Source organism: Vicugna pacos, chromosome 6, assembly GCF_048564905.1.
Source record: "Vicugna pacos chromosome 6, VicPac4, whole genome shotgun sequence".
NCBI classification, from domain to species: domain Eukaryota; kingdom Metazoa; phylum Chordata; class Mammalia; order Artiodactyla; family Camelidae; genus Vicugna; species Vicugna pacos.
Genome location: NC_132992.1, coordinates 40,218,297 through 40,245,586, shown reverse-complemented (window position 1 = coordinate 40,245,586; position 27,290 = coordinate 40,218,297). Strand labels below are relative to the sequence as shown.

Sequence of the window (27,290 nt, the reverse complement as noted above, 5' to 3'; positions counted from 1 at the left end):
AAAGGGACATGGAATATTTGTTCCTGAACACAAAAATATAAAAACCTTAATCAACTAGCTTCTTGAATGAAATGGCTAGTAAATCATTTTTATAAAAGAGTTGATTTGAAAACACCATATAAAAACATCTCATGGTCTGATCTCCTGGTACACAGTGTTCTATTTTCATCATGACGTATTATAGAAAATTAATGTTGATTCTTCTGTAAATGATGCTTTCTAATTGTTGTAATCTGGTAAAAGTATGTCCTATTGATTAGATTACCATGCTAAAAATAACACACAGTTTTATTAATTAAAGCACTGAGACAAGAAAACTAATACTAAAAACTAGATAATTTTTCAGTGTAACAGATTTAAAGCCATGGGAGCTATGGAAAAAAAAACTTTGAAAAATTTGTGACACCCTCAGATACTGGATATTTGTGATGATATAAAACAAATTCAAGTTTTTAATTAACATTTGCATAGATATTTAGCATGTTTTTTCAACTGTAGTTTGTGGAAAATTAGAGAACTAAGATTGGAATTATTGTTTGTTACTCTTGAAAGAATGCTTAAATTATGCTAAGTAAATTCAAATTTGTGGATTGACTATAATGGTACCTAATTCTTCTAATTTGCTAGTCCATTTTCTTTCTCAAAATTAAAATTAAAAAGAATTTGGGTTTGAAATCCCATATGATTTATTTCCCAATACTGCTTTATATTTACAAACTCTCTCTAGGTGAGGGAACCCTCCTCCAAAGTACCATTTTAAGTTTCTTTTGGGTGATAAACAATTTAACCACAATGCATTCAAGATGATCCAGCAATCCCACTCCTGGGCATATATATACACAAAAGATGAAAATTCTAATTCAAAAAGATACATTCACCCCAATGTTCATAGCAGCACTGTTTACAATAGCCAAGACACGGAAGCAACCTAAATATCTGTCCACAGATGACTGGATAAAGAAGCTGTGAGATATAGATACTCGGCTATTACTCAGTTATATTACTGAGTTACTCAGTTATAAAAATGAATGAAATACTGTCATTTGCAGCAACATGGATGGACCTAGAGATCATCATTCTAAGTGAAGTAAATCAGACAGAGAAAGATAAATATCTATTATAGCACTTATATTTGGAATCTTAAAAAGTGATACAAAAGAACTTATTTGAAAACAGAAACAGACTCACAGACATAGAAAACAAATTTATGGTTACCAAAGGGGAAAAGGAGGAAGGGATAAATTAGGTATCTGGGATAAAGGGATACAAACTACTTTATATGAAATAGATAAACTAGGACCTACTGTATAGCACAGGGAATTATATTCAATATCATGTACTAAGCTATAAAGTAAAAGAATCTGAAGAATATATATGTGTATAACCGAATCACTTTGCTATGCACCTGAAACTTTGTAAATCAACTATACTTCAACTTAAAAAATTATAGTAATAAAAAAGAAGAATGTACAATGAATGGTGACAGAGGTAGCCTCAGAGTAGCCCACTGAGAGGTAAACCAGCAAAAGATAAGAAGAAATCTGAGTACTTGTTTGCCTAAATGAGTTTGAACATGATCACTTTATCTTCGCTATAGACTTTCCTCTTGAATGTGTATCACACACACATGTTGAAGGAAACACTGTGTTTATTTAGCTGTCTGCCTGCTCGGTGGCCACTGGGCTGGTGGGCAGGTGCGGTGGGAATTTTTAGCAACTTGGATCTGTATGGGCCAGGACATGGCTTTATACTTAAACTTGAAGAAATCCGTTGATTATGTGTTTCTGACTGGCTTCTACTTCCTGAACTGATAGCAATTTCAGTGCTGTACCTGCTCCCTGTCATACTTCGCCTTCTCCCTCTTCCTTTCTTTTTATTTACTCTGTCACAGGCCTTGGGGAGTATTTTCATTTCAAGCCTTTACTTCAGAACAGCTTCACTGAAGCAGGATTCTCCAAATAAATAACAGCCATCACCAGCCCCCTACCATTGTCCAATTAAAAGAAGAAACAAGGTTAATGTAAAAATTATAGCTTTTAGAAAACCGATCACTAATTTTCAGTTTTAGAGAAAACATGGAGGGAAGGGAAGTCTTGGTGAATAGAAAACTGCAGCATTAAAGAAGAAAATGAATAGCAGCTTAAAGCTGCAAGTCCCATAACCACCAGCACCGGAGGGTAATGGCAAAATCAGGATGAAAAAGGAAGGTGACAGATATGCTGATTAAAAACAATCTTAAAAATGAGCTTCCTTTGAACATTAAATGGAAAAATCCAGAGTTTGGATTGCCAACTGTTTACAAAGAAAAGATTATTCAGAAGAACTACGTGACTTAAACAGTAACATCTTTCAGATTCGTCTGGGAAGATTGGTAGATAATATGAAATTTAGACTAACACTTGGACTTTGTCCATTTTGTGCACAGGGAAGACATTTTTGGCATGCTATTTAAAATATTTTCATATCAGTTTATCATTCCACAATCTAGTGGAAACATACACATCTGCAGTTGCACACTGTGGTATAAAGAAAAAAAATGGAAAAGGCTGAGGCCACTTTACCTTATATAGAAATAAATCGCAATGCCCTGTATCCATTTTGTGCTAATGTCCACCCTTTAATGTATGTAGGATACAATTTTAAGAACTTCTTTGTAAGAGAAACATCGGCATGAAAACTTGGGCAAGTTATTTAACCCCGCTATGATTTGATTTCCCAACCTAAGCCACAGAGACAACAGGCGACCTATTTCCCTGGGTTATTGTGAGGATCTAAAAACTACTAACGAACTGAAAGTGCTTAGGGCAGTGTATGCACATAGCACCAAAAATACAGAGAAAAGGCCACAGTAAAACAGTGAGGCAACACTCACTGTTGATTAAATTACCAGTTATTAAAACATTTGTAACTACTAGAAAAGAGGAAAAGAGTATGTGACAAAGTCCACATGTGCCCTGCGATGCCTAAAATATTTGCTACCTGGCCCTTTACAAAAGGATTCATCCATCCCTGTGCAAACCGATCATCATGACTGCAATAGACATGCTTTTTAAGTGTAAGTCAGTAATATATACGAAATGCCAGAGATATTTAGATCTTCTCTGGGGTTACCCAGTGTTTACTAAGATTAAAAATTGACTATATAAGCAAATTATAATTTCTTGTACAAATTCAAATGTTACCAAAATATGTATCGGAGGAAAGTATACTGAAGTGTGTCTGAAGCCAGCAAATTATTAATCAGTTTTTTTTAAGACTTGTTTTTGTTATTTTTAAAAGCCTGGCCCACGAACAGGATCACCAGGAGCTAGCACATATGCCTAGATGTCTCAAGGGTATTATTACCAAATTCACCTCATTGAGGGCTATGGTGAGTGCACAACTCCAGGGGGCACCAGCCACACTGTGTTCTATGAGTCATGCTTAGGGTTTCCTTTTGAGCAAAAGGCAATATGAATGAAGCCCTTTCACCACGTCCTCAAGTTGTGCAACACTGATTAGGCTCCTTTTTCAGCGGAATTTGAACTGGCAAATAGGAAAATAATATATACTATGTATTTTTAAATTTTAATAGAATATTTGATAAACTCAATCTTAATGTCTTAAAAAGGGTTATTATTTATTCCCAGAGATTTAAAGATCATTGAGTGATGTCTGCCAGCTGGTTGGGGGACAGGGCAGTGAGACTAGTGACCTATCGTAAGACAGTCATCTTGGTCCAAGAAAGCTCAACTCAGTTTTAATCAATGCTCTAAATGAGGTCATCAAAACTACGCTTATCTAATTTGCTTATGACATAAAGTAGGGAGGCCAAGAGAATACTAGGCCTGGTTTCCAAATGAAAATTTAACAGTAGACCCAAACTAAGCAAAACAATCATAATAGAAATCGATATTTTGCATTAAGGAACCCTCTAAATCATGACTCTCTCAATACAGATACATGTCATTGATTTTTGAACCTAAATGTATTTTGAGTTCTAAAGACTCAAGGAATTTTAAAAAGACTGGGGTAAGTATGGAGAACAATTGTTGTTCTTAAATATCTGACTTTTTTTCTTCCTTTTTTAAGTAAGAGGGTATAAATTTAACACATTTTTTTTTCCAGAGGTGAAAATGTAAGACAGTACTTAGAAGTTAAAAAAAAAACAAAACTAAAGGGCTTCAAGCCAGGTTTAGCCCTGTTGTTTTACTTACCACCCTCCTCCAGAGTATTTTATCTAACATTTTGAATTAGTTCCTTGTGTTAAAAAGCCACAAGATTTCATATAAATACCTTGATTTTCAGCATCTCTTGAGTTACAGGAAGATCTGGCCCCATTCAGCTGGAGCAGGGTAGCACCTTCCAGTCACTGCAGTCCCCACCACTTCTCACTGTCACACACGGCCTGCCGTAACGCACATGCCCGGCCACCAGGTATCAGAACTGTGTAATGCCTGTAAAATAAAGTGGTGACGAAATTCTGAAAAAAATGACATCTGTCTCCAAATGTAGTGGGTTGCCTTAAGAGATGTTGACCTTCCTATGAAGGAAGGCAGTGATGTTGGAGCATAGACTGACACGGATTTTGCAGAGAGAAATTTTGCATGGCGCTGCAAGTTAGGGTAGATCAAAGTTTGTCAAATTTCTTTTTAAAAGAACAGAGATGTGCAGTGTTGTTTGCTTAAATTATTTTTTAATTCTAATGACTTAACATCCACAAACATAAAACTTGTGAATTAAGTTCTTATGTTTAAGCTCTGATTTATACAAATTCCAAACAAATATTTAAATTTCAAAATTACTGCTGTCAATATCTCTATAAAAACATTTAAAAGAACAGTCAAACCTTTATGTTTCCAGATCTTATATTTTCATATTTTAATATAATTGTTTATGATGTGTAGACACAAACTGTATTTATATTTCATCATCCACATAGTTTTGGGTCAACACTTAGGCACTGTGTTTAGTAGGAAACGTAAATTTAGGGATGGTTCCCATGGTTCAGTATTGCCATGAAGCTAGGTCATTCACAACCAACATTCGGAGAAAAATAAGATGATCCTAATTATGCCAATTCATTCCACTTATGAACGTTGGAGAGCTAGTTTATACTATTTGAGATTCAAGTGCACATGTGTAGGTTCCTTTTTCAAACGAAAAGCTCTGACTCACTGAAATGAAGTCAACGGATATTTGCAGTAAGCACTTAATCGGTGGCCACCGCTGTCAGGACAATAGGTGAATAAGATAAAGTCCCTGCTCATAAGGAGCATGCTCTCTTGTTAAAGACAAGTCCTAAACAGAAAAAAATAGTTTAAAATGATTAAAACAATGTATAACCAAATATACTGTAGGCTACATATACAATAGGCATTTGGAGAGAGGTAAGATTAACACGCATCAATGTAATCTGTAGAAAATGAGTAGAATGTGGATGGTCCTAAAAAAGGGGGAATGATACTCTAAGTAACAGATTCCTCTTACATGTGCTAAGAAACATACTCCTCCTACATTAGGGAAAAATTTGAGGCATGTGTGGGGATGTGAGAAGCTTGATTATAGAGGACCTGTACACTACCCAAGATTGAAGCCTTGTGCACTCTTTTAGGTACTGATGAAAGGGACAATTGAGGTAATGAGTGTGACAGCATCTTGAAGACTGGCCAGGAGACTAGTGATCTGATCCAGGTGGGATGTGAAGAGGACTCCTCTAAGAGGCAAAAGAAAAGAAATACAATTTGTATCAAAAGATGAATGCATTGCAGTTGGTCATGGGTTAGTGTAGCAGGATGGTGACAAATTAAAGAGAAATGCTATTTAAATTTGAGGACTTTGTGCTGTTGGTGTGCTGGCAGAAATAGCTGAGTGAGCTGTTGCATTTCTTTTGATATCATACCCTTATAGGGTAGAATTAGCCCCACAGGGAAGTGGGCTAGTTTTTCCTCAGAGACCAAAACAAAGAGGGAGGTTGGGTTAGGGTACAATTTGGAGGTGGAAATAAGACAAGTTGAAGGGACTTATCTTGCAATGTCTTTATTTATTCATTAATTTTTTTCAGTGAAGTAGGAAGCAAAGGCTTCTAGTGAGAATAAGTACATGAGATTAGGGATGGAAGCATGGGGAATGGGGAAAAGGCTCATAAGCAGTGCAGTAGTCTATGGATTCAAAAATAGAAAAATACATAAATAGAATAAGATTGCTATTTCAGCAGAGATGAAGTAGTATGAATTTGTAGCTGAGTCTGGTATCATGGCCTTGTGAATTTTCTCCAGCAATCTTTGATATGAAACAAGCATACAGAAAGGAATAAGCCACAATTAGAAATAATAAAATTATGAAGTGGTAAAGCTCACTGGTAAAGACAAGCATACAATAAAGGAAATCATCCACATACAAAGCTAGATGGGAGATTCATTAGACAAAAAGTAGTCAAATCATCTGTGTCCACAACAAGCAGTTAACGGACAAGCTAAACAATTAGATGTTAAATATAATATCAAAAAGAGCAATCATGAAAAAAGGAAAAGATAAATGCAGGGTATCTAAAATGCATTTGAAATTAAGATATCAGCAACTTAAAACAAGCACGTATATATATATAGACTGCTATATCAAAACCTATGGTAATCACAAAACAAAAATCTATAATAGATATACACACAAGAAAGAAAAAAGGAATCCAAACAACAGGGTTTCCATGAAAATGGAAATTTACAAAAAGCCTGAGTATCAATACTTGTATCAGACAAAATAGATTTTAAAATAAAGACTGTTATAAGAGACAAAGAAGGACACTACATAATGATCAAAGGATCAATCCAAGAAGATATAACAATTATAAAAACATATGCACCCAACACAGGAGCACATCAATATATAAGGCAAATGTTAACAGAATAAAAGGAGAAATTGACAGTAACACAATAATAGTAAGGTAGCAACCTAATAACCTAATAATAATAATAGTAATAAGTATAATAATAAGTAAAATAAAAATATAGTAAGTATAATTATAATATATAATAAATTACATATTATGTAAGTATAATTATAATAGTAAGTATAATAATTACAAGTAACCTAATACGTAAACAACCTAAGCTTACACCCAAAGCAACTAGACAAAGAAGAACAAACAAAACCCAGTTAGTAGAAAGAAAGAAATCATAAAGATCAGAGCAGAAATAAACAAGATAAAGACAAAACAAAAGAAAGAAAAATAGAAAAGATCAATGAAACTAAAGTTGGTTCTTTGAAAAGATAACAAAATTGACAAACCTTTAGTGAGATTCATCAAGAAAAAAAGGGAGAGGGCCTAAATCAATAAAATCAGAAATGAAAAAGGAGAAGTTACAAGTGACGCCATAGAAATACAAAGGATCGTAGGACATTACTATGAGTAACTATATGCTGATAAAATTGACAACCTAGAAGAAATGGACAACTTCTTAGAAAGATACTGAACTAGCAAGATAGAGAAAATATGAACAGATCAATTATTAGTACTGAAACTGAATCAGCAATTTTAAAATTTCCGATGAACGAAAGTCCAGGACTGGATGGCTTCACAGGTTAATTTTACCAAACATTTAGAGAAGGGTTAACACCTAGTTTTCTGAAACTATTTCCAAAAATTGCAGAGAAAGGAACACCTCTGAACTCATTCTATGAGGCCACCATCACCCTGATACCAAAACCAAAGATATTACACACACAAAAAAGAAAATTACAGGCCAATATCACTGATGAACATAGAAGCAAAAATCCTCAACAAAATACTAGCAAACTGACTCCAACAATACATTAAAAGGATCATACACCATGATCAAGTGGGATTTATCCCAGGGGTGCAAAGATTTTTCAATATCTGCAAATCAATCATTGTGACACACCAAATTAATGAATAAAAACCATATGGTCATCCCAATAGATGCAGAAAAAGCTTTTGATAAAATTCAACATCCATTTATGATTAAAAAAATTCTTCAGAAAGTGGGCATAGAGGGAACATACTTCAACATAATAGAGGCCATATATGACAAACCCATAGCTAACATCATACTCAATGGTGAAAAGTTGAAAGCATTTCCTCTAAGATCAGGAAAAAGACATGGATGCCCACTCTTGCCACTTTTTTTCAACATAGTTTTCGAAGTCCTAGCCATAGCAATCAGAGAAGGAAAATAAATAAAAGGAATCCAAATTGGAAAAGAAGGAGTAAAATTATCACTGTTTGTAGATTACATGATACTACATATAGAAAACCCTAGAGGAACACATAGGCAGAACAGTCTTTGACCTAAATCGCAGCAATATTTTTTTTGATTCATCCCCTAGAGTGATGGAAATAAAAGAAAAATAAACAAATGGGACCTAATTAAACTAAAAAAGCTTTCGCACAGCAAAGGAAACCATAAACAAAACCAAAAGACAACCTACAGACTGGGAGAAAATATTTGCAAACAATGTGATCGGCAAGGGATTAATTTCTAAAATACCCAAACAGCTCATATAGTTTAATATCAAAACAAAACAAAAACAACCTAATCAAAAAATGGGCAGAAAACCTAAATAGACATTTCTCCAAAGAACACATACAGATGGCCAACAGGGACATGAAAAGATGCTCAATGTTGCTAATTATTAGAGTAATGTAAATCAAAACTATGAGACATCACCTCACACCAGTCAGAATGGCCATTAGAAAAAAATCTACAAGTAATAAATGCAGGAGAGGGTGTGGAGAAAAACGAACTTACCTACACTGTTGGTGGGAATGTAAATTGGTACAGACACATGCAGAACAGTATGGAGGTTCCTTAAAAAACTAAAAATAGACCTACCATATGACCCAGCAATCGCACTCCTGGGCATATATCCAAAGGAAGCTCTAATTCAAAAAGATTCATGGACCCCAGTGTTCATAGCAGCTCTATTTACAAGAGCCAGGACATGGAAACCACCTAAATGTCTGTCAACAGATGACTAGATAAAGAAGATGTGGTACATATACACAGTGGAACACTACATAGTCATAAGAAAGAATGAAATAACATCATTTGCAGCAACATGGATGGACATAGAGATGATCATACTAAGTGAAGTAAATCAGACAGAGAAGGACAAATATCACTTACATGAGGAATCTAAAAAAATAATACAAATGAACTTATTTACAAAACAGAAATAGACTCACAAACAGAGAAAACGGTTACCAAAGGAGAAAGGGGCATGGGGAGGGATAAATTAGGAATTTGGGATTAACATATACACACTAATCTATATAAAATGATAAACCACAAGGACCTACTGTGTAGCACAGGGGAGAAAAAAGAAACAAGAATACAGAAGAGGAAGCAGACAGTAGGTGAAAGCAGCACAGGATCTCCAGGTGCTATCTCACATGTTACTGCTGTGACTGTGCACTGCAGGAAGACCAGCCTGGGTAGGGAAGCAGATAAAACCAGAATTGCTTGGATATGGGCTGGGAAGTCAGGAAGCATTTAGGGCACAGTGAGAACTAAGAGAAGAGCAGAAGGAATAAGGAAGGAAATAGGTTTTGTATTTTTTAAAATGCCTGTATTCAAGGTGTACAATGCAGAAGGCCTGGGTGATAGTGCGGCCATAGATATGGCTGTGCCGGAGGCCAGCTGGACTTGAGTGATGCCTGAAGGTGAGGAGGTGTGAGGCCGGGAGATTACAGGGTCATTGCCAACTGTACTGAAGGAAAGGAAACTGGTGACAAGTCACAGGTTGTAGAGGATAATGGGAGGAGGTTGGGAGGGCATGCCGGTGGATGGAAGCTGAGATGATGGAGGGAGAGGCTTTGAGAGATGCCATGGATTCCAGGAGGGGATGGCTGACTAGGTAAAGTTAGGAGGATAATGGACTAGACACAGCAGTGATGAAGGAATTGGTTGCCACTTGTGCAGAAAACTTCATGTGTCTCTTTCTATGTCCCCTTTGGCCACTGCTTACTTCAGGAATCACTGCAGCCGCCAGCGGCACACACGTGTGACCGACAGCACCTCAGCTCAAGCACACCGCTCAGCTCTTACCTTCCACCCCAGGGCCTGACAATCAGGTTTGGCCCTCACGTACGTGCAGTCTAAGATGGAGGGGTCCACACCGACTGAGACAGAAACTGTCTGACACGTAGCTGGTAGATACATGCTCCCCTCTTCCCTCTGTCAGACAAATTATTCTGAGATTTCTAGAAGGCTCCGCGAATCATCCCAGATGGACTGGCCTCCTGTTGTCCACAGCAGTTCCCAGTCTGATAACACATCTTTGGGCTGGCTTTCCCTCCTTCCTGGGTCCACTCCTCTCGGCTCCCCACCTGTTTCCTGGGATTGCTTCTGAAAATACACTCACTGAATGCAAGCCCTTGTTTCAGACCTGCCTTCTGGGATTAACCTGGGACTCTTATCTGTAAGTAGGAGCCATTAAGTGAGCAATAAGGAAGGTTTCACAGTCAAGGAAAAGTCAAGTTTCGGTCAGGTGAAGAGGAAAGCAGAGGAAACATGCAGGAGGGGTTTATTACAGAACACAAATATCAAAAGGATCCTCTTGGAATGGGTGGCAGATCAGAGCTAGAGCAGGGTTGATACAGATGAAAGCACACAAAGAAAAAAAGGGAGGTGAGGTATGAATCCTATACGTTAAATAATTTCCTCTATGCTAGAAAATAAATACGCTAATATCCACAAAGGGCACGTTTTCGACAGTTGTACTTATTGCTGTAGCTCTGCATTTGCCTTTGTCTTCATTTGTCCCACCCTGTACAGAACATCAGACAGTCTAGCCTTGCTGTGTTTCTCTATTTCTTGCCAATATGCTGATGTCATCCCATATCCAGCCCTTAAATTCCCTTCAATTCACATTCATGTCTTTTGTCTTTTTCTTGGTGTCTAATTTACTATCGCTTCACTGAACTTATTTTTCTCTAAGTAGGATACACGGTCAATTCATCTAAGAGAAAAATCAAGAAGCAAACTATTTATGTACACAATAATACCATGCAGTGTCCATCAGGGAAAGTTTAAAATATATGTGTATATAACTATGTAATTTTCAAAAATTATACACACATAATTCTGATAGACTGCTAGATTCCTGGAGAAAATTTTTTTGTAATATTACCACCAAACTTTGCCATGCTTCTTGAAACTTTGAAATTTGAACCAATAAATCATAAAATATTTTGCCTACTCTGAGCTGACGTTTCTCATCCTCAGACATTTGGGTTTAAAATTCTAGGCTGTAAGAGGCACTGGTTCTGAGTTGTAACAAACAGAGAAAGGACATCTGTTGTTACTTCCTGAACCTGCTGAGTCATAGGCGGTGAAGACTCACCAGACCCGTATCAGAAGGCAGGCCTGGAAGAGGGGCCGACATGCTTGACATTCAGCTGAACCTGGGACTGTTATTGCTTAGAAAGAATCCACAAAGGAGACACATTTGTTTTGGAATCATAGGAAACTGAGATCAAAAGAGAACTCTCGGGTCATGGGCTCCCCATTTCCTGCCCGTCTTTTATGTCACTGCTCTGTTTTGGTTTTTTTCTTTCGGGTGCTGTTCATCCTAGCCTTCAGTTTCTTCACAGATGACCCTGTATGAAATTATTCCACATGTAATGTCACTGGTGAGGCTGCTTTACGTCTGGAGGTGTCTTGCCCACAGCCATTCGATGGCTGGTCTTTCTGATGCAGAGCCAGGTTTTGATGACTGGGTTCTACCACACCTCTCCCCTCGCCTGCCCACCTGTTTCCACATCAGAGCCCTCTCACCCGCATAGTCGCTATGGCTTAATTCCTATACACGGCTTTTAGAGCTCATCTTTTTTATCCATGTTTCTTCAATGATTTCTATTTGTTTTTTAATTTCTCCTGCTTTACCTCTCACCGCTCAATGATGAGATTGTTTTAGCAAACTTGTTTTTCCCTTGAATATAATTTGTCACTCCATAGTTAGTGATGGCAGTTTACCTCATGGCTTTCAAAGCACATTTCAAAAAAAAGTAATCGTAACCATCCAACAAACTCTCATCCACAGAAACAGTCTTGAATAGCTAAGCTCTCCCAAAGCTAATTGGTTACGGCACTGCTGATATTAGACATGAAAATGTATTTGTTAAGCATCTATTAACATGGGCTTACCAAGCCCCACATAAAACAAGTTAGTTTTAGTGCAAGGTCATTAGGAGTTTGAAATCTATTGAAATCTAGGATTATCCATACATATGGCTAGTTAGAAGAAAATACAGTATTTTACTGGCTATCTATTGATGTGAAATGTGAAACAGCAGATTTGGGCTGCTCTCTGTAACTGATACATTGTTTTTTTTTTTTGTTGTTGGGGAAGAAGGGAATCACCCCCTACCCTATGATCAATTCATGGGGCTTAATTGGAACCGACCCACGCTCTCCATCTCCTCACACACAAATGAACAAACGTACGCTTACACACATATGCACACGCACACTCACCCACTCCCTTGGGAGCGTGAGGGGGCACCTGCCTCTGGCCTGGTCATTTAGAACATTCTGAATGTTTCTGGAATGGGAATGTGATAAAACTTTCCAGTGAGACTCAGTCATAGGACTTTGGTCCTTCCAATGGAGTTACTGAGATGGCACATAAGCGTTGAACTATTGATGGCAATCTTGCCAACTCTTACAAAGGGTCTTCCTAAAGGAAGCAACATAGAGGAAAATAAATCCAAAAGATGAAGAGAGAAATCAAATCCTAATGGCATCCTTTGAAAGCCAGCAGAGGTCAGATCTTTACGGAAACCAGTTTTCCTCCCATACTTCCCTATTATATGTGTCAATACATATCTGCTTTGGTTAAGCCAGTTTGATTTAGGTTCCTGCCACTTGCAACTCTGAGTTCCTACTAATATATGTAGTTTGCCAATACCCAGCTTGACCAGCCTTTTATACCCATCTTTTGCATTCAGCACTTGTCGAATGAAATCTACATATCACTGGCTTCAGAATCACCTGGAATGTTTAGAAAACACAGATTCTTAAACTGTACCCCAATCTTCTTAATCAGAATCTAGAAAGGTGAGGCTTAGGAACCTCATGTTTTTCCAGTTACTTCTGGTGATTTTATGCACATTAAATTTTGAAAAACACAACTGAAGTCATAACTTTTGATTATATCAACTCAGATCAACCTGTTTTTATCAAATTGACTTGTGAGTTCAGTCAAATGGCAATTCTTTTCAAATAACTGATCATCAGATTTTTAAATGCCAGCATTGATGTAGATAGAAAAATAGCAAATACTTAAGGGCACATGTGAAAGAACTGTCATGGGACTTAACATGTTTAAATAACTGTAAAAGGTCCTTGTCACATTTGACCTGTAATGTAAGTGACTGTTAGAAGAAGCAGATAAGAAAGGAGGGGAAAATTAAGTAACTTTACTTTCAAGAGGTGCAGGAATCAGGGTAAACCACAGCAGAAACATGACTATTCAGTGTTTTTGTTCTTTCAGTTGTTGAATGAACTTTCCACCTTTCCAATATGGCATCAATTCCCCACATTTGAATAATTCCTCATTTCCCAGAGACAATTGGTACGACAAAATATTCTTTGTTTGTGAGGACCATATGGGTCCCTCTGCTTCTCTGGATCTTTTCTATTACATTTAAACGTATATATGTTTAATTTAATGCATATATGTTTAATTTGTTAAGTTAATTTGAAGCAGATAACTTGAAAGTCAAGAAATTCACTTCCAAATCAGTTTCAGAGGAGGTGGAAGATGTGAAGCGAAATCAATATGAATCTCTGAAATGGTCAATAAACACACTGTGGTATATGTTCAGTGAAAAAAAGTGGAAAGGAATATTAATATATTTAACTATATTAATCAATCTAAGAAACATTAGGCTAAGTTGAAATAATTCAAACACAACAGAGTGCATACTGTGTAGTTCCTATATGAAATTCTAGCAGAGACAAAACTACAGTAAGATAAAGCAGTCAGACGTTGCTTAGGGCTGGGCATCAGAAGGCCTCTCTGACAAAGAGGCACGAGAGAATTTTTGAGGGTGATGGAATTGTTCTGTATCTTGGTGGAGGTCGTATGATGGTATATAGCTCACCACAAATGAGTGAACGGTACTGTACGTGAACTAGGCCTCAATAAGACTGTTACTAAAAAAGTGAAATTTACATGGAGTGTGAACAGACTGTATCAGAATAGGGTAAGTAGAACCCAAAGAATAGTCGCAGGGAGTAATGGCCTGAAGTCTGCGGGAAACCGTCCATAGCATGGAGATGCAGGCAGATCCCAGCACAGGGAGGACCTGGGGGGCTAAGGGAGAGGAGAGGGAATCTCTCATTCTAGAGTGGCAGCTTCCTCACTCGCCTGTATTTATGATGCTTGCTGGCTTCAGTGCCACAAGGGACTGAAGCCAGAGGAGGCTCAGAGCTCTACCTACAGGTGACTAAGGGAGGAGTGAGAGCTTTTGAATTAGCTTACTGATACAACACAGCGACATAGGAGGTAGGGGGCAGGAAGGGCTGTTAATAGGTGAGAGTTTGCCCAAAGAGAGGCACCCCAGTGTGGGTGTCTGTACTGTGCAGCTAAGAGATGTACTTGGAAGGGAGAGGACACTTCCTAGTCTAGAGGACATTGGTCTAGAGACCAATGACCTTTCGTTACGGGCTAGTCTCCTTGGAATTATTTTAAAGATGTCACCAGGTTATCTGCCCAAGAAACAAGTTCTAAACAGCTTACAAATGAAAAACTGAAGGATGCTAGTAAACATCCATTGAATTAGAAAGTTGTCCTCTGGGAGGAGAAAAGCTTTGTAAAAGACAGGGGAAATTGTTTCTGAAAAATTGAGGGCATTTAGCAAGCAAGCTTGATTACAACTGCTTTACCCTAGACCTTCCCAATGAGATGCTTTTTTTTTTTTTTTGAGAGTGCTTTCCCATAAATATCCTGTCTGCACGCTGAGAGAACAACTGAATTCTGGCCATTTCATGAACCCCTTAAAAATAATAGGGTGTCCCCATCAGTAGCATTTTATGAGCAAAAGGATGGCTTTGGACTGCCAAGTGGGATAACTTTTTATTTAAACCCTAATTTTCTCTTTCACTCATTTGCTGTCATAAAGCAAATGAAATTTGGCTTTTAAAAAAAGTGGTAACTCATGTAAAGAACTATTAGAGGGATTATTATAAATCCATAAATTACATTAAATTTATAAAAAGCTCTTAGTGCCAATAAATAAGTCATGTCCTTATCTAGACATATTCAAACTGGGCATCCATAAAAAAGCACAAAGAAATGAAAAGTTCAAATGGAAGAAGAATCACTAGATGAATTACTTCATCCTAAATGTTGCAATTGGCTTCTTTTACAGGAACAATTTTTTTTCCCAGAGGTGATAAACGCAGAACCTCATCAATCCAGCTCTTTACCCTTGGCGGGTACTTGTCTTTCCATATGCAATTTTTTTTTTTTTCTCTTTGGCTCCAGACAAAAACAGAGTATCTTCGTGATCCGGGATTTGTTTGAAGAGATTTCATCTGGAAAGAAGTCAAGCAGGGCACTCGCAGGGGAGCTTTCACAGATTACGACCTGTAATCTGGTTAATACTCCGAAACACAAAGATCTGAATGTTGGGATAAGACCACTTCGTATGTGGCCATGTGCCCTCCCCTCCCCCAACTCGGAAGTCATCCCAGAGACTGAGAAGTCCCCAGCTTGCCCACGCTGGCAGGGTAAAAGGGAAGATAACACAGATGTGGTGACATATATTTCAAGACTAGCAGAGGATGACCACCTAATATTAGGATTCTTTCATCTTGCTATTACTGCCATAAGAATCAATGTCCTTTTTAGTTTAGGGTATCATATCCATGGTCTTTGATCAAGAGAAGGTATTGGGGTTGAATATAAGGCTTTATTTTCACTCAGAATCTTGGGCTAGTCCTTCACGTTTTAATTTTTCACTAAAACGTTACATGAAATCAGCATTTAACTTTACATATCCATTTGGAGACCAGTAAATTTTAATTTGTCCCCTTTTAGGAACAATCTGCTGAAAGTAAATCTTTACAACATCCAAGTTAAATTGTGAAGATGTTTACCCTCTAAATACAAAGAAGTTTCCAGGAGTCCCTCAATAGTATACTTTTTCTATACAAAATGAAAGATTAAAGTTTATTTCCCAACTCAAATTTGATGCCTGTTTGATTGTATAGCTTACAAACAGCTTCCTAATGGCCATTTTAAAGTCCTAAGACATTATTTCTGTTTTGGAAAAAAGAACTACTTCTGAGGGACTAAATCACCAAGACAGGTTTTGTGCAGATAAGTCTTCCAACACGTTCACTTGCACACGGATGCCCTGTGTGCATGGGGTAAGACATCCCAGCAGTGATGCCACAGATAAGAAATACCAGACTTAAGAAGTCTACATGCAGGAAAAGTTATTGGAGGAAGCACAGCCCAAATCCATAGTTCCTAAGGGCAACATCCCTTTGTTCCCCTGTCATTTACGGGAAGCAACTTATGTAGAGGAATACTTTGACAAACATACTAAGAGAGAAGTCGCTAGACCCCAGAAATAAATATCCAGCCATCAGCCCCTTTAAGGAGTCCTCATCCTCTGAATCTGTTGCCTGCAATTCTGATGCCGCCAGGACAGAGAAGTGTGTGAGAAGTCAGTGATTGCTGCTACCAGACTAACATTAGAGTTCCTGATTCACCAAGTGTGAAGTTTCTGCAGACTTGTTGGGGAACCCCATTGTATTTCTAAATGTACCACCAAGAAAAGAGTAAATTTCAAAGAGTTGACTTACATACTAACTCTAAATTCTAACCCATTTGTAAATTGTGAGCTTCTGGGATTATTCTCCTGAGGTCAACTGTTTACCATATTAGTTGAGAAACTAAAGTTAGGCTAAGTAATTTTCTCAAAAGGTTCAGAGACCAAAATGCCTAGAAACTCCCAGACATATCTACTCTACAGATTATTCATCTCATTCATCCAGCACATTCTTATGTTGTCCATACATGAGATTGTCAGAAAATGAGCCAAAGCATTGCTCTAAGAGAATTTTTTAATGTGAACATTAAAAAAAAACCCTTTTGGGTAAGAAGACAGTAGATTTTAACTCTCCAGTCCTCCAAGACTCAGTGGAAAGAATCAGTTCTAATACTACCTTTGCCATCCCACACTGTTCAAATAAATCTATAAAACCTGGGTTTTGAATGTATAAAGTATGTAGAGAAAAAAAAGAAAATGGAAAAAGTGAGCTTTCGCTGAGAAGATGTACGGCTGATGTAGGCACTTTGGAAGTTTATTTGCCCAGTTTTCTCTATTTATTAACCCTGCTTCTCAATGCATTTTTACAAGGAGATTTTTAAAAACAGATTTATTTGAACAGGGAAACACAGAATAAAATTTAAGATACAGTTAATACGATTCTGGGATGCAGCAAAGCGTTAATGCAAAGTGAACATACATTAGAGAACATGTAACCTTTCTCAGGATGAACTTCCCACATAAATCCTCTCCTTCCTCTGGAGCCTGGGAGACAAATATCTAGGCTGTCAAAATTGGAAAGCTTTTGATTCCAAGTAATAAGGGCCCTGGGGCAAGTGACATAATTTTTCTGTACCACTGTCCTCATTTGTAAAATGAGCATAACAATACCTTATCCTATCACACTGTGAACACTAAAAAAAAAATTTTTTTTGAGTTCCAGTTTTGTAGAGTTACCACTCTAAGTTCAAAAACTGATGGGCCATTTGCCTGTAACTTTTAAAGGCCAGAGCAGGTGAGTTCTAGTTCTTTTGCATATCCAAACCTTTCTTTCCCATTCTTTTGATGAACACGTTCGTAAGCTTGGACATTTATAGTGTGATCACAAGTTTACAATACCTGTCCAACACATCACTTCATTTGCTCCTCACACAGCTCTGTGAGGCAGATGTGATGTGTCCAGTGAGGAAACCAAATGCCGAAGAAGCTAATATCTTGCCTGAACCTGGCAGCCTGGAAGCCGTGATGTTCAGCCTTGAACTTAGCTCTGCTGGGTCAAACTGCCCCGTGACCCGTGCAGGGCCATGGCTGGATGCAGCCGGTTCCTCATTAGCGTGAAGAAGGCCACGCTTGTCTTTATCCCTCTTGTTCTCAGAGCTCCCTTAAAACCCCCCAGAGTGATGGGCTGAGTTCTCAGGAAGATGTATGTATATACAGCAAATGGAACACAAGTTCTGTCTTGGCAGCTGCAGAGGTGTGTACAGCTCAACTAAGAATTGCTCCTCACTAGTCCTTTATCTGATTTTTTCCAAATACTCTTTTCCAAACAATCAAGCAGGGCATGGGAGCAGGAGGGAATGAACACGAAAGAGATGCCAGTAATCACGGTGACGAACAGTCATAGGGGTGAAGTGACAGCTCAAGGCTTTACTGTTGTCATAAAAGTGGTGCAGTTTTAGAGCTTTAAGACGAGCAAATCTCTGGGGTCTCCGTCTTCCGGGGTTCTAATAGCATTAGAAAGGGTGAGTTGGTATAAACAGTAACAAGATTTATGTTAGTGCAAACTGCTGACTATTGACTCTGATCCTGAAGAGAGAAGAAAAGAGAAAGCGAAACTAGACCGGATTCCTGTTATGTCCCTATTTATGGGAAAGTGGGAAACCGGACTGATTCCAGTGGGAAGGCAAGCAAGCGACAGATTCTGATGCCGTAAGATGATAGTCACAGAAATTAAATGGAAAAGAGACAATTGGAAAAAAAAAAGCTGTAGCCTGGCTATTTTTCACCGAAGGTTTCTAACTACAGAAAGGGAATGACAGAGCGGGCTGGAAGGGACAACTGTATGCTCAGAGGAACAAAGAATTTGAAATCCTACTTTGTGGGACAAAACATCTAACACAAAAGGGCTTCAAGTAGAAGTTAAAACTACATACTTTCATTCATGACTCATCTTTCAGTTGGTAAAATTTACCTGAAGAAAAAAATCCAAGGTTTACCTCTTCTGCTTGGACTTGACTTTTTTATACCACAGTAAGTAAGCTATGAGGGGGTCCTATCTCCCCGAACTTCTTCCATTGTTTGTCAATAAAAGACTGAACCAGACTCTTCTTTTCAGTTTATTATAGTTAGAAGAGGTACTTTCTTCTCTGCAGAAACTTCCCATTGGCTTTACGGTTCTTTTTGAGCTATCACAAATATTTTGGCCTCATAGGTTTATGTTTACAATCTCATTAACTCAGCCAGATATTTTCAGCAACAGAGGAATGCTTCTTATTACAGTCTCTTAGATGGGAAGTCCATCTTCCTAAAAACCATACGATTATAAAAACAAATATGTAGGAAAGGAATCTTTGGCCACAGGAGGGAACTTAACCAAAGTACCATTGACAGATCTTAATAAAAGAAAAATCAAGCTTAAAAGAGAGAATTGAATACTTGAGCACAAGACCTGCTCCCATAATCTTGGAATTTTATGGCCTCGCTAAAGGAAAGAGTATGTGGTCTGTTAAATCGGGTCATAAAATATCTCCTTGAGACCTTAAAATGTAATGTGTCAGATGTTCAATCCATTCAGTGTGGGCCAATCGTAGAGCCAAGATGTCAGCTCCCCAATTTCAAGACAGGCCTTCTGGTGTTAAAGCCACAGTCTACAGCCTTCAGAGAAAGGATGGAAACTACAAAGCTGAGGACATTACAAACATTAGGATAGAAATATACCGCTGCGTATTTACTAAATATACTTATCAAATATTTTGACTATCATATCTCTACATCTACTTTTCTGTAAAAGACTGGAAGGGCACAAATTAACCTCTAAAGTGTCTATCTATGGAGACAGCTTGCTAAGAGGCAGCTATTACTTTCCATTTTGTACATTATTTGTATTTGATTATTTACAATGAGACTTTATTAATTTAGCAATTAATATAAAGTCAACACAGTTTTTTCTCTAAAGTATGTTCAAAGTATGAGATACATTAGAAATATATATCTGGTAGTCTCAGACGAGTTCAGCACACAGTTAAAACCAATTATTCTGGGATGATTTTGAGGCTAAAACAGAAATCATGATATTAGGAGGGTTACTTTTCTATTGACAAGGGCAGCTCTGTAAATTCACTAATTCATCCTGATTTTTTTTAATTGCCCTAGAGATGCATTTAGAATCAAATAACCAGCAATATTTTCTGCTTCTGGAGAATAAATGATTGCCCCAGGTAAGCAACTGACCCATTGTTAATGGTTCATCCCAACAGAAGAATATTTTAGAGTATCAGTTCTAGGGATATGTGTTGTAAAAAGACGTATTCTGATGGTTTGGCATCGGGAGCTCATGCTCATGAAGTAGAATAACAGCAAGATTTTAGCTTTTGAGCAAGATCTTTGACAAGCCTGTGCTACTTAGAGAGTTGGAATGCTCTGGGCACAGAACTAACTCTCTGTGTCCTAACATGCGCAGCCTCACACTAAACAAAGCATGGGCTTAAAGAGACATGTTTTCCATGAGAACAGAGACTAGGAACCAGACTGCAGTGAAGATTATTTGCAGATATTTTTAAAGTATGTAGTAGAAACAAAGGAACCAGTGCTGAGTGGCTCAGGTGAGGAAGAAGGGAAAAGGGAGGGGACAGCACAGGGAAGGGGCATACGGGTCGGATGCTCGGAGTTGTTCCCACCAGTTTCATAAATCAAGTCACTTATGAAAGTATAAGAAGTAGAAGATCAAGTTCACGAAAGCCCAGACATCGCAGATTTGCAGAAGAGACATCCTCTCTAAAGAGACTGAACAAGGAGAAAAAGGGCAAGAAAGAGATACTTCATAAAGCCAGGCCTAAACTAATGCTTTTTGCCCTACACCTTCACATTTACACTTAACCTAAAAAGATTAAAATATCATAATAATTCTGAGATTTCTGGCTCTCAAGATTTCCATTATGACACATCAATAAAGCAAAGCAAGGTGACTGAGAAAGAACGGCCGGCTTTCATTTCCTGCTCATTTGAAGGTCACTTTTGGAGATAAAGATTATATTTTTGCAGAACCAGAGGATACACGAACATTTCTAGAAACTTGTAACATCAGATGTTCTGAACGAGCGAAGGAAAATGAATGATCCTATTAAGATACTTCTGACCATAAATCAGAGGTGTTAAGCTCTGACTGGCTAACTTCAGCTTCCCATTTGACTCATTTGAAAATGGAACTGATGTGAATATAGATTGAGGAAAGATGCTCGGTACCATTAGAGGTGGCTCATAAGCTACTACTCTCGGCTCTTAGATTGAAATACAGTGTGCCTAGCACCTGGAGACAAATATTTGCACCATTTCATTGTTAAGTGACTCTGCACGAGTGTTAGAAAAATGGGTGCCGTGCTTGTAATACAAAAGAACTGCTCGTGTTAAAGCTCAGAGGCTCACAGGGGAGCGTGGAGAGCAATTCACTAATGTGGAGCACCTGGGAAGGGTGGTCTCATTTTCAGGCTTACCCCTCTGCCATTTGCAAAAGCATCTATTTCTCCCCTTGCACGGCTGTTACAATCTCCCTCCCCCTAATATTTTTAGTGACATTTTGCTTTGATCTTCTCATGAGCAATCCTTCAGCTGGAGAGATGTGGACCCACCTTCTGCTGTTCCTACTGAGTTCTTAGTTTCCAGAGACTCTTACCCAGATAGCATTGTGGCATTCTGCCACTCACTCACACGCAAGTGATTCAACCCTTCTGAGCCTCTCTTTTCCCGTCTGCAAAATGAAGTCAAATAACTCTTACCCCAGAGGCTTGCTTTGAGGCAAAGAATTGAATTTGTTAACATTTATGAAATACCTAGCACTTGATATGTGGCCAATAAATATTATCTTCTACTAAAAAGGTGCCATGGAGGTAAAGAGAAATTCCTCGACAACAAAAATCCCCAAGGTTAAGTGATGCAAATAACTTTTTTTTTCCCTGAAAACAATTAATGTATTTACCTTTGTTTTCCAGAGCTCCATGCAGTGTCAGGCATACGATAAGATACTCAATAATATTTGCTTCATAAACGCTGCTTTAAATGTCCTCTATAAAATGCAAACAGGTCAGCCATTTCAATGGTTAACCGAGGAGGGGAAAGCCGTCATAATAGTTTAAGAAATGTTATCCGGAGCATCCGAGATTGAGGCAAGTGTTCGTGAGCTCAGTGAGAGCCTCTGACTGCCTCCCTTCTGAACGCTGTGTGATGCCACACCACGTGCCACTAATCAACACAACTCACAGAGCGGAACATTAGAAACAGCTGCTTGAGGACTTGGTAAATATTACTTATACTTCAGTGTAAAATAGTGACATATATACTTGTATCTGCAAAGTGTAGAGCAGAGACACCCAGACACAATCTTTGAAAGAATCCAAATTAGTATCTTACATGTTCTAATATAACAAACATAGACATTACAATTAAGGAAGTCACATATGAAGGCAATTATATGGCTAATGATGAAAAAGCACCCTAAGAACTAAATAATGACTCAACCTATAAGTCATAATTTTATCATCTAAGCAGCCTCTTAAACTTTGAGAAATAGAACTAAATATTTTTCATACTTAGAGTTTAAATGATAAATTATAGTCCTTTAATGCCAACACATTTTAAAGAAAGAAGAAAAAAGTTATGGGAATAAAATTCTATAGTTTTTTTATAGAGAATTTTTTGGGACAAGTCTATGAAATTCTAAAAGAAATCCTTCAAATTAAGCAAGACGTCACTGAAAACCCACAGTGCATCTGAACTCAGTTGTTTTTTGTTTTTGTTTTTTTTTGAGTAAATAAACGATCAAAACACGGTGTTATAGAATCCAGAATCTGTTTCTATCTACTTCCTGGAGAGGATACTTTAATTTTGTTTTGACATGTTTTTGGTGCTTCTAGAGATGACTTTTGCACCTAAGTACAAATATTGTAGTTTGTAAGGCTTTGGAAGTTATTTGTTTCTTCATTCAGTGACACGCCAAGATTTCTTTTTCTGTTGTTTTTTTTTTTCCCCTCAGATAAATCCTTTATTTATGCTTCTCCATTTTGTTTGAAACAACCACTGCCACCATCACCTTAATATAACTGACAGCCCTTCCCCCTCACCCTTCCTTGAGCTGGGAGGTGGACAATGGGGAAATGGCCCCCAGGGTGGGGCTGACCATAAGAGCCCCTAGGGGAGTAATGGAGCCTGAATCCCCTGCCCAGGGGACGGGGCACCTGCAGTGTATGAATGGGGGGAGTTGACAGATCTCTTGAACATTTTTTGTACCAACATATATGCCCTTGGCCGTCAAGGGTCAGGAAGCATGTGGGGAGGGGGTTCTTAACGGCTCCTCTATGTCCCTGCCCAGCTCCGGTCTCATGAACTGAGGGCTGGAGAGCAAGAGGAGTGGAAAGGGTCGGGTGGCGTGTCTCACACGCAGTACTCATTATTAATGGCTCTGGGATGGCCTCCTTCTTCTTCATTGCCCCCTAGTGGTAACTGCTGGAGCTGCACGATCAGCGTCACCCTCGGGGCCCCACCAGATCCAGGGCCTCCCTGGGCCTCCGTACCGGGTGCTGTGGCCTCTTCCAATTCAGCCACGGGCACCAGCTCTTCCTGGACCCCGCCACTGCCCACTTTCTCTTACCTCTCTTTGGCTGCTGCAGCTGTTGCCACTTCCGGCGCCCCCAGTGCTTCTTCTGTCCCAGGATATGAGGGGATCTGTCCATGAAGGGAGTTCAGGGAGCTGGCGTGGGTCACGGGAGATGCTGGGTTACACAGATTAAGATATAAGCATTCTGGGATGAGATTGGCCTATGGTATATATATATTTTAAGTTCCCCAGGTAATTCTAACGCATAGCCAAGATTTAGAACTCCTGCCTTGGAGTTAGAGGGGGTGAGGCTGGAGAAAAATCTTGGGGTTATACCACGTAGTGCCTTGCATGCCTTGTTAAGGTTGTTGGTCTTTCTTCTCAGAGCAATAGGAAGCTTTGAAAGATCATGTGGAAAGTAGATATGCAAATGTAATGGTGTCTGACACAACCAATGGCTGCAATAATAGTAAACTATTAGCTTTAGCAGTCTGGCTATGCTCTTTCATTCATTCAGTCATTTGTTTTTCCCTGTGGAAAAACAGCTTATTGAGATACTAATTTGTGCTTTTCCCTCTTACATTTATTTCTCTTTCACCACTTCCATCATGTAATTTTCCTTGCCTCAGGGAAGAATTTGAAGCAAAAATTCTTACTGTCTTTTGCAAAAGTTTCCTATCATTGAAGAAATTATTTTAGGCATCCTGGTGTAGAAGGGAAGAGATGGCAGTGCCTGCAAAGATCTGTGTTGAATGGGTCCAGGGGCTGTAGAAGACCTCACATGAGACTGGAGTGGGGACAGGAGTAGCAAACTCATTTCAAGGGATGGTAAAGAGCTGATGAGCATACCCTCCCCACCATCCAACTGTCAATGTTGATTATGTTTGTTTTCCCCTCATCCATGCAGGGTTTGGGCTTAAGGTTGAGTTTACTGTGATTTAAAGAAAATGAAGATATGTGAGATATTTAAGATACTAAAGCTTTGGTTGCAGATTCACAATCTTTATATTACATTGGACCATATCCAGTGAGCACATGTGTATGACAGTCATCGTGATAGAGGCTATGAACAGAGTACTGTGCAAACTAGGTCCTAGCTAGAGCTTACAGCTCAGTGAGGAAGACAGACAATAAATAAAATTATTCTGTAACAAAGAAAGAAGAAATGTGCAGGGATGGTGAATATGCAGAGACAGCCACACCAAGATGACATTTAAGCTGATAGCTGAAGGAACCAGAAGTGTCCAGGAAAGAGGGAGGCTGAGGAAACCTGAGTTGAAAATATATGGCCAGCTGGGCTGGCTGTGTTTTTACAAGCAAAGAGGAGAAGAATAAGAGGTGTGGTTTTAAAATTAAGAGTGGGATCATGGAGGACCTGAGGTAGGAAATCTGAATTGTATTAAGTGGCATGGGAAGCTACTAAAAAGTTTTAATCAAGGGACTAACATGATATAATTTTTAAATTAATTATTAAATATTTCTAATATACACAGGGACAAAGAATAAGCTAATTCTATCTTATCTACCACTTTTTAAAAAATAAATGTTAAAAGTATCTTTTTCAAGGTCTAAACTACAGATATATTTGAATCTCCTATTCCTTCCCCTCTTTTCCCAGAGGAAACCAGTAAGCTGAAGATTTTAAGACTTTTATTATAAATGTTATCAATAAAAATGTTTATAATAGTTGTGTGTTTTTGAATTTCACGTTGATAGAATAATATCTGTGAATTATTCACTTTGCTTTTTTGATTCATATTCGGTTTGGCAAGAATAAAAAGAAGACTCAAATTACTAAATACAAGAATGAAAGAGGATATATCACTATCAAGCTGATAAAAATAGAAAGAATTATAAGGGAATAATATGAACAATTGTATGCTAACAATTTATGTAATCTAGATGAAGTAGACACATTCCTAAAAAGATACAAACTCCCAAAACTGACTCAAGAAGAAACAGAAAATCTCAAAAGAACTATAGCAAGTAAAGAGATTAAGTTAACAACAGAAAAACTTCCTACAAAGAAAATTCAGATAGTTTCACTGTGAATTCCACCAAACATGTACAGAAGAATTAAGACCAGCCCTTCACAAACTCTTCCAAAAAATTAAATAGGAGGGAATGCTTCCCAACTCATTCTATGAGACCAACATTATCCTGATACCAAAACTATGCAAAGACATCGCAAGAAATGAAAACTGTAAATCAATATTCTTTATGAATATAGATGCAAAAATCCTCAGCAAAGTATGAGCAAACTGAACACAGCAGCATACAAAATGATTATACACCATAATCAAGTGGGATTTATCCCAGAAATGCAAGGTTGATTTAACATATAAAACTCAATCAATAAAATATTAATAGAATCAAAGGCAAAAACCATATGATAATCTCAATGTATTCAGAATAGGCATTTGACAAAAATCCAACTTCCTTTCATGATAAAAGCATTCAACAGACTAAGGCTAGACGGGAACTTCTTCAACCTGACAAAGGTCGTCTATTAAAAAATCCACAGACAATATCATACTTAATGGTGAAAGATTGAGTGCTTTCTCCCAAGATCAGAAACAAGGCAAGGATGTCTGCTCTTGTCACTTCTATTTGACATTTTCCTGGAGGTTATAGTCAGGAAAACTAGTCAAGGAAGACAGAAAGACAGGAAGGAATGAAGGAATGAAGGAAGGAAGGAAGGAAGGAAGGAAGGAAGGAAAGAAGGAGGGAACGAAGGAAGGAAATAAGGAAGGTGGGAAGGAAAGAAGGTGAAAGGGGAAAGGAAGAAGTGAAACAATCTTTATTCAGAGATGACATGATCTTGTATATAGAAAATCCTAAAGAATCCATAAACACACAAAAATACTATTAGAACTAAGAAAAGAATTCAGTAAAGTTCCAGAATATGAGATCAATATATAAAAATCAATATTTCTATATAGATAGGCTATAAAAATTTTTAAACTAAATTAAAAAAAATTTCAATTGACAACATCAAAAAGAGTAAAATCTTTAGAAATAAATTTAACAAAAAAGTGCAAGATATATACACTGAAAATTATGAAATGTTGAAAGAAATTAAAAACCTAAATAAATGGAAAGATACCCACATGCACAGAATGGAAGACTTAATACTCTTAAGTTAGCAATATTTCCCAAATTCTTCCACAGATTCAATGTAACCTCTGTCAAAATTCCAGCTGCCTTTATTATTTCTTTGAGATATTTAAAATGATATTAAAATTTGTATGAAATGCAAGAGACCAATAGCCAAAAACAATCTTTAAAAAGAAGTAAAACATTGAAAGTCTCACAGTGATTCCAAACCTTACTACAAAACTACCATAATCAAAGCAGTATAACACTGGCATAAAGACAGATACATAGATCAATGCAATAGAGTTGAAAGTACAGAAACAAACTCTTATGTTTATATTTAATTGATTTGTGACAAAGGTATTGAGACAATTTAGTGCGGAAAGAATAGTCTTTTCCACAAGAAATGGAATAGTGCCAAAGAGGTCCAAACCAAGATGAATAGTAAATAATGGCAAAAAATTAAAGATAAGGAAAGAATATTAAAAGCAGCAAGGAAAAAATAAATAGTTACATACAAGGGAACCCCCATAAAATTTTCAGCAGACTTTTCAGCAGAAACTCTGGAGGCCAGAAGGGAGTGGTACGATACAATTAAAGAGATGA

The 27,290-nt window shown here is 37.8% G+C and overlaps 1 protein-coding gene across 4 annotated transcripts in view; it reads right to left on the bottom strand.

Annotated features, from left to right (window-relative positions):
* The window catches only part of AKAP6 (A-kinase anchoring protein 6), a 567,738-nt gene that overhangs the window by 20,148 nt on the left and 520,300 nt on the right, over nt 1–27,290 (bottom strand). For all 4 annotated transcript variants that reach the window (XR_012073484.1, XR_012073483.1, XR_012073482.1 and 1 more), the window contains 2 exons: nt 23,643–23,763; nt 4,276–4,436 (listed from right to left, as the gene is read on the bottom strand). The gene's annotated coding sequence lies outside the window, so the exon portion shown is untranslated. The remainder of the gene's footprint in view (nt 1–4,275; nt 4,437–23,642; nt 23,764–27,290) is intronic.